Raw genomic sequence first — 9,149 nt, 5'->3', positions numbered from 1 at the left:
GGTGGGGTTCAGGTAACCCCAGGTACTCCGATAAATGTCCGAAACCTTTCCGATGTCCAAACATAGTCGTACAATATATCGACCTTTATGTATCGACCATTTCAAGACTCCTCGTCATGTCCGTGATCACATCCGGGACTCCGGACTACCTTCGATACATCAAAACATATAAACTCATAATATAACCGTCATCTAACTTTAAGCGTGCGGATCCTACGGGTTCGAGAACTATGTAGACATGATCGAGACACGTCTCCGGCCAATAACCAATAGCATAACCTGGATGTTCATATTGGCTCCTACATATTCTACGAAGATCTTTATTGGTCAAACCGCATAACAACATACGTTGTTCCCTTTGTCATCGGTATGTTACTTTCCCGAGATTCGATCGTCGGTATCTCAATACCTAGTTCAATCTCATTACCGGCAAGTCTCTTTACTCATTCCGTAATACATCATCCCGTAACTAACTCATTAGTTGCATTGCTTGCAAGGTTTATAGTGATGTGCATTACCGAGTGGGCCCAGAGATACCTTTCCGACAATCGGAGTGAAAAATCCTAATCTTGAAATACGCCAACCCAACAAGTACCTTTGGAGACACCTGTAGAGCACCTTTATAATCACCCAGTTACATTGTGACGTTTGGTAGCACACAAAGTGTTCCTCTAGTAAATGGGAGTTGCATAATCTCATAGTCACAGGAACATGTATAAGTCATCAAGAAAGCAATAGCAACAAACTAAACGATCAAGTGCTAAGCTAACGGAATGGGTCAAGTCAATCACATCATTCTCCTAATGATGTGACCCCATTAATCAAATGACAACTCATGTCTATGGTTAGGAAACTTAACCATCTTTGATTAACGAGCTAGTCAAGTAGAGGCATACTAGTGACACTATGTTTGTCTATGTATTCACACATGTATTATGTTTCCGGTTAATACAATTCTAGCATGAATAATAAAAATTTATCATGAAATAAGGAAATAAATAATAACTTTATTATTGCCTCTAGGGCATATTTCCTCCAGTCTCCCACTTGCACCAGAGTCAATAATCTAGTTCACATCACCGTGTGATATAACACCAATAGTTCACATCACCATGTGATTAACACCCATAGTTCATGTCGCCATGTGATTAACACCCAAAGGGTTTACTAGTCAATAATCTAGTTCACATCACTATGTGATTAACACCCAAAGAGTACTAAGGTGTGATCATGTTTTGCTTGTGAGAGAAGTCTAGCCTACGGGTCTACCACATTCAGATCCGTATGTATTTTGCAAATTTCCATGTCAACAATGCTCTGAACGGAGCTACTCTAGCTAATTGCTCCCACTTTCAATATGTATCTAGATCAACACTTAGAGTCATCCAGATCGGTGTAAAAGCTTGAATCGACATAACTCTTTACGACGAACCTTTTGTCACCTCCATAATCGAGAAACATATCCTTATTCCACTAAGGATAATTTTGACCGATGTCCAGTGATCTACTCCTAGATCACTATTGTACTCCCTTGCCAAAAACAGTGTATGGTATACAATAGATCTGGTACACAGCATGGCATACTTAATAGAACCTGTGGCTGAGGCATAGGGAATGACTTTCATTCTCTTTCTATCTTCTGTCGTGGTCGGGCTTTGAGTCTTACTCAATTTCACACCTTGTAACACAGGCAATAACTCTTTCTTTGACTGTTCCATTTTGATCTACTTCAAAATCTTGTCAAGGTATGTACTCGTTGAAAAAACTTATCAAGCGTCTTGATCTATCTCTATAGATCTTGATGCTCAATATGTAAGCAGCTTCACCGAGGTTTTTCTTTGAAAAACTCCTTTCAAACACTCCTTTATGCTTTGCAGAATAATTCTACATTATTTCCGATCAACAATATGTCATTCACATATACTTATCAGAAATGTTGTAGTGCTCCCACTCACTTTCTTGTAAATAGAGGCTTCACCGCAAGTCTGTATGAAACTATATGCTTTGATCAACTTATCAAAGCATATATTCCAATTCCGAGATGCTTGCACCAGTCCATAGATGGATTGCTGGAGCTTGCATATTTTGTTAGCACCTTTAGGATTGACAAAACCTTCTGGTTGCATCATATACAACTCTTTCTTTAATAAATCCTTTAAGGAAAGCAGTTTTGTTTATCCATTTGCTAGATTTCATAAAATGCGGCAATTTGCTAACATGATTCGGACAGACTTAAGCATTGCTACGAGTGAGAAAATCTCATCATAGTCAACACCTTGAACTTTGTCAAAAACCTTTTTCGACAAGTCTAGCTTTGTAGATAGTAACACTACTATCAGCGTCCGTCTTCCTCTTGAAGATCCATTTATTTTCTATGGCTTGTTGATCACCGGGCAAGTCAACCAAAGTCCTCACTTTGTTCTCATACATGGATCCCATCTCAGATTTCATGGCATCAAGCCATTTCGCGGAATCTGGGCTCATCATCGCTTCCTCATAGTTCATAGGTTTGTCATGGTCAAGTAACATGAACTCCAAAATAGGATTACCGTATCACTCTGGTGCGGAACATACTCTGGTTGACCTACGAGGTTCGGTAGTAACTTGATTCGAAGCTTTCATGATCATCATCATTAACTTCCTCACTAATTGGTGTAAGTATCACTGGAACTGATTTCAGTGATGAACCACTTTCCAATTCGGGAGAAGGTACAATTACCTTATCAAGTTCTAATTTCCTCCCACTCACTTCTTTCGAGAGAAACTCCTTCTCTAGAAAGGATCCGTTTTTAGCAACGAATATCTTGCCTTCGGGTCTGTGATAGAAGGTCTACCCAACAGTAACTTTTGGGTATCCTATGAAGACACACTTTTCCGATTTGGGTTTGAGCTTATCAGGATGAAACTTTTTCACATAAGCATCGCAACCCCAAAACTTTAAGAAACGACAACTTTGGTTCCTTTCCAAACCACAGTTCAAATGGTGTCATCTCAATGGATTTAGACGGTTCCCTATTTAACGTGAATGCAGCTGTCTCTAATACATAACCCCAAAACGATAGTGGTAAATTGGTAAGAGACATCATAGATTGCACCATATCTAATAAAGTACAGTTACGATGTTCTGACACACCATTACGCTGTGGTGTTCCGGGTGGCGTGAGTTGCGAAACTATTCCGCATTGTTTCAAATGAAGACCAAACTCGCAACTCAAATATTCTCCTCCACGATCAGATCATAGAAACTTTATTTTCTTGGTACGATGATTTTCCACTTCACTCTGAAATTCTTTGAACTTCTCAAATGTTTCAGACTTATGTTTCATTAAGTAGATATACCCATATCCGCTTAAATCATCTGTGAAGGTGAGAAAATAACAATACCCGCCGCGAGCCTCAATATTCATCAGACCACACACATCTGTATGTATGATTTCCAACAAATCCGTTGCTCACTCCATAGTTCCGGAGAACGGAGTCTTGGTCATATTGCCCATGAGGCATGGTTCGCAAGCATCAAAATGATTCATAATCAAGTGATTCCAAAAGCCCATCATCATGGAGTTTCTTCATGCACTTTTACACCAATATGACCTAAACGGCAGTGCCACAAATAAGTTGCACTATCATTATTAACTTTGCATCTTTTGGCTTCAATATTATGAATATGTGTATCACTACGACCGAGATCCAACGAACCATTTTCATTGGGTGTATAACCATAGAAGGTTTTATTCATGTAAACAGAACAACAATTATTCTCTAACTTAAATGAATAACCGTATTGCAATAAACATGATCAAATCATATTCATGCTCAACGCAAACACCAAATAACATTTATTTAGGTTTAACACTAATCCTGAAAGTATAGGGAGTGTGCGATGATGATCATATCAATCTTGGAACCACCTCCAATACTCATCGTCACTTCACCCTTAACTAGTCTATGTTCATTCTGCAACTCCCGTTTCGAGTTACTACTCTTAGCAACTGAACCAGCATCAAATACCGAGGGGTGCTATAAACACTAGTAAAGTACACATCAATAACATGTATATCAAAATATAGCATTGTTCACTTTGCCATCCTTCTTATCCACCAAATACTTGGGGCAGTTCCGCTTCCAGTGACCAGTCCCTTTGCAGTAGAAGCACTTAGTCTCAGGCTTAGGTCCTGACTTGGGCTTCTTCACTTTGAGCAGCAACTTGCTTGCCGTTCTTCTTGAAGTTCCCTTTCTTTCCCTTTGCCCTTTTCTTGAAACTAGTGGTCTTGTTAATCATCAACACTTGATGCTCTTTCTTGATTTCTACCTTCATCGATTTCATCATCATGAAAATCTTGGGAATCGTTTTTGTCAACCCTTGCATTCTATAGTTCATCACGAAGTTCTACTAACTTGGTGATTGTGACTAGAGAATTCTGTCAATCACTATTTCATTTGGAAGATTAACTCCCACTTGATTCAAGTGATTGTAGTACCCAGACAATCCGAGCACAAGCTCACTGCTTGAGCTATTCTCCTCCATCTTTTAGCTATAGAACTTGTTGGAGACCTCATATCTCTCAACTCGGGTATTTGCTTGACATATTAACTTCAACTCCTGGAACATCTCATATGATCCATGGCGTTCAAAACGTCTTTGAAGCCCCGATTCTAAGCCGCTAAGCATGGTGCACTAAACTATCAAGTAGTCATCATATTGAGCTAGCCAAACATTCATAACGTCTGCATCTGCTCCTGCAATAGGTCTATCACCTAGCTTATCACACCCGATCATCACATGGTGTCTCAGCACGAAGAACTTTCGCAATAGTGCATACTCAGGGAGAACACTTATACCTTGAAATTTAGTGAGAGATCATCTTATAATGCTACCGTCGATCTAAGAAAAACAAAATGCATAAAAGATAAACATCATTTGCAATCAAAATATGTGACATGATATGGCCATGATCATCTTGCGCCTTTGATCTCCATCTCCAAAGTAACGTCATGATCTCTATCATCACGAGCATGACACCATGATATCCATCATCTTGATCTCTATCAATGTGTCGTCACATGGTCATCTCGCCAACTATTGCTCTTGCAACTATTGCTATCGCATAGCGATAAAGTAAATCAAATGTTTGGCGCGTGCATATTATGCAACAAAGAGACAACCATAAGGCTTCTGCCAGTTGCCGATAACTTCAACAAAATATGATCATCTCATACAACAATTTATATCTCATCACGTCTTGACCATATCACATCACAACATGCCCTGCAAAAACAAGTTAGACGTCCTCTACTTCGTGGTTGCAAGTTTTACGTTGCTGCTACGGGCTGAGCAAGAACCGTTCTTACCTACGCATCAAAACCACAATGATAGTTCATGAAGTTGGTGTTGTTTTAACCTTCTCAAGGACCGGGCGTAGCCACACTCGGTTCAATTAAAGTTGGAGAAACTGACACCCGCCAGCCACCTGTGTGCAAAACATGTCGGTAGAACCAGTCTCGCGTAAGCGTACGCGTAATGTCGGTCCGGGCCGCTTCATACAACAATACCGCCGAACCAAAGTTTGACATGCCGGTAAGCAGTATGACTTGTATCGCCCACAACTCACTTGTGTTCTACTCGTGCATATAACATCAACGGATAAAACCTGGCTCAGATGCCACTGTTGGGGAACATAGTAATTTCAAAAAAAATCCTATGCACATGCAAGATCATGGTGATGCATAACAACGAGAGGGGAGAGTGTGTCCACGTACCCTTGTAGACAGAAAGCCGAAGCGTTAGCACAACACGGTTGATGTAGTCGTACGTCTTCATGATTCGACCGATCCAAGTACCGAACGTACGGCACCTCCGAGTTCAGCATACGTTCAGCTCGATGACGTCTCTCGAACTCCGATCCAGCCGAGTGTTGAGGGAGAGTTTCGTTAGCACGACGGCGTGGTGACGATGATGATGTTCTACCAATGCAGTGCTTCGCCTAAGCACCGCTACGATATGATCGAGGTGGATTATGGTGGAGGGGGCACCGCACATGGCTAAGAGATCAAGAGATCAATTGTTGTGTCTATAGGGTGCCCCCTCCTTCGTATATAAAGGGGGGGAGGAGGAGAAGGCCGGCCAAGGGGGTGGCGCACCCTAGGAGGGGGGAACATACTCCAAGTAGGTTTGCCCCTCTCTTTCCTAATCCAAGAAGGAGGGGGAAGGAAGGAGTGGGAGAGGGGAAAGGCAAGGGGGCGCCGCCCCCCCTTTCCTTGTCCTATTCGGACTCAAGGGGAGGGGGCGCACCTCTTGCCCTAGCCAGCCCCTCTCTCTCCACTAAGGCCCAACAAGGCCCATTAGTTCCCGGGGGGTTTAGGTAACCCCCGGTACTCCAATAAATGTTCAAAACCTTCCGGAACCTTTCCGATGTCCAAACATAGTCATCCAATATATCGATCTTTATGTCTCGACCATTTCAAGACTCCTCGTCAAGTCCGTGATCACATCCGGGACTCTGAACTACCTTCGGCACATCAAAACATATAAACTCATAATATAACTGTCATCTAACTTTAAGCATGCGGACCCTACGGGTTCGAGAACTATGTAGACATGACCGAGACACGTCTCCGGTTGATAACCAATTGCGGAACCTGGATGCTCATATTGGCTCCTACATATTCTACGAAGATCTTTATCGGTCAAACCGCATAACAACATACGTTGTTCCCTTTGTCATCGGTATGTTACTTGCCCGAGATTCGATCGTTGGTATCTCAATACCTAGTTCAATCTCGTTACTGGCAAGTCTCTTTACTCGTTCCGTAATACATCATCCCGCAACTAACTCATTAGTTGCATTGCTTGCAAGGCTTAGAGTGATGTGCATTACCAAGTGGGCCTAGAGATACCTTTCCGACAATCGGAGTGACAAATCCTAATCTCGAAATACGCCAACCCAACAAGTACCTTTGGAGACACCTATAGAGCATCTTTATAATCACCCAGTTACATTGTGATGTTTGGTAGCACACAAAGTGTTCCTCCAGTAAACGGGAGTTGCATAATCTCATAGTCATAGGAACATGTATAAGTCATGAAGAAAGCAATAGAAACAAACTAAACTATCAAGTGCTAAGCTAACGGAATGGGTCAAGTCAATCACATCATTCTCCTCATGATGTGATCCCGTTAACCAAATGACAACTCATGTCTATGGTTAGGAAACTTAACCATATTTGATTAACGAGCTAGTCAAGTAGAGGCATACTAGTGACACTATGTTTGTCTATGTATTCACACATGTATTATGTTTCCGGTTAATACAATTCTAGCATGAATAATAAACATTTATCATGAAATAAGGAAATAAACAATAACTCTATTATTGCCTCTAGGGCATATTTCCTTCATGAACCTGGGTAAACGATCTGTGTGCTAGCTCCTAAACCTGCTCTTCTCACGACCCCACGCCCGCCTACCGTAGAAGGGATCCCAGTGATCCCATAGGTGTCGTTCCCACTGACATCTTTGGCGCGCCAGGTAGAGGGGCGCAGTTGTGAGAATCTGGTCTAGCAGTTAGCCTAGCAGTTCTTCATCGCCATGGCTCCCAATAAGAAGGCGGCCACGGCGGTCGGTTCGTCGGGAGCCGGACGGCCCGTACCAATGCGGGCGAGCAGCGGGCTGGTCGCGGACAGAACCCGTGGCGCGACCCACGAGCACCAACATCGCTCTGGCAGTGAGAGCCTGGCAAGTGGCACCGTTCGTGCGTAAGGCAATGGGCCACACGCCGTGAAATCCAGAGACGGAGCTAGGCCCCCCGAAGACGGCGCGGGACCCTCCAGGGGCATCGCCGTACCACCCGCGGGCGGTGCGGCAACCTCCAAGACGCCCACTCCAGCGCCCACAACGCGCTCTTCCTAGGTTGTGTGCGACGAGCAGCGTCACCACACCGGTGACCCTGGATGCCGCCATGGGAAGAGACATGTGCGTCATCCGCGGGACGAAGGAGGCCAGCATGCCCGCCGAACTACTGGCGAGGATGGCGCACAGCCGCTGGGCCGTGACAGAGCTCCTTCTAACATGGTTAGAAGGCGAAGCGTGCCACGGTCCATGCAACTTTTGCCGCCACCCACGCCAGCAGAAGCCTTGGCGCGCGCGCAGCTGCTCCTTGACTTCCCTCCCGCCGCGGAGAAGCTCGGCGAGTGGAGAGCCACTATCCGGAGCCTCATCGGCGTCACCAAGAAAGACGAGCCACGACCGGCGGGGCCCTCAGGCCGGCGCTCCCTCGAGCCACTACATGCCGGTGGTGTAGGGGCGGAGGCGCCACGGCCATGGTGCACTCTCCTCCTCCATGCCAACCACCGCGGATGTCGGTCCATCGTGATGACGCTTGTGATGACATTTCCATAGCGTCGTCCGACCCACGGACCCGCCGCGACCAACGCCAGGTTCTTCGGGAGCGAGCCCATGAAGACACTTGAACCACCATTGAGCGCCGGCGTGATACGCGCCACCAGTCAGATAGGCGGGCGAGGCCCACTATGGACCACCCAGCACTGGGAGGCTCCGGCGGTCTACCGTACGAGGTGGGTTGCCCAGCCTTTACCCGCGGGATGCGGCAGTTCCAGTGGCCGTCCCACCGCACGTTCAAGCCCAACATCGGCGAGAAGTACGACGGCAAGACCCACCCGTCAGAGTTCCTCAGCATCTACACCATCGCGATGCGAGCTACTGGAGCTCGTGACGACAAGGTGCTTGCCAATTACTTCCCGTTGGCCCTGAAACCCAATGTCATGTCTTGGTTGATGCACTTGCCGATGGATTCCATTTCTTCTTGGTCAGATCTATGCCACGAGTTTGTTGGTGCCTTCACTGGAGGCCACCAAGCTCATGGCTAGGCAAGTGATTTTCATATCATTCCCCAAAAGGAAGGTGAAAACCTGCGCAAGTACATACAAAGGTTCAGCCGAGTGCAATACAACATCCCAGATGTTCATCCTACCGCCGTGATCAGCGCATTCCATTAGAATGTGCGTAACCGCAAGACGTGTGAATAGATGGCAATGAACAAGGTCAAGGACGTGGCCGAACTTTACGTTCTGGCCAATAGATGCGCCCGGGCTGAAGAGGGAAGGAAGTACCCCGGTGAAGACACCGGTGC

The sequence above is a fragment of the Triticum aestivum genome, chromosome 6A (genome assembly GCF_018294505.1).
Source record: "Triticum aestivum cultivar Chinese Spring chromosome 6A, IWGSC CS RefSeq v2.1, whole genome shotgun sequence".
Classification (NCBI taxonomy): Eukaryota; Viridiplantae; Streptophyta; class Magnoliopsida; order Poales; family Poaceae; genus Triticum; species Triticum aestivum.
This window is presented reverse-complemented; position numbering follows the sequence as displayed.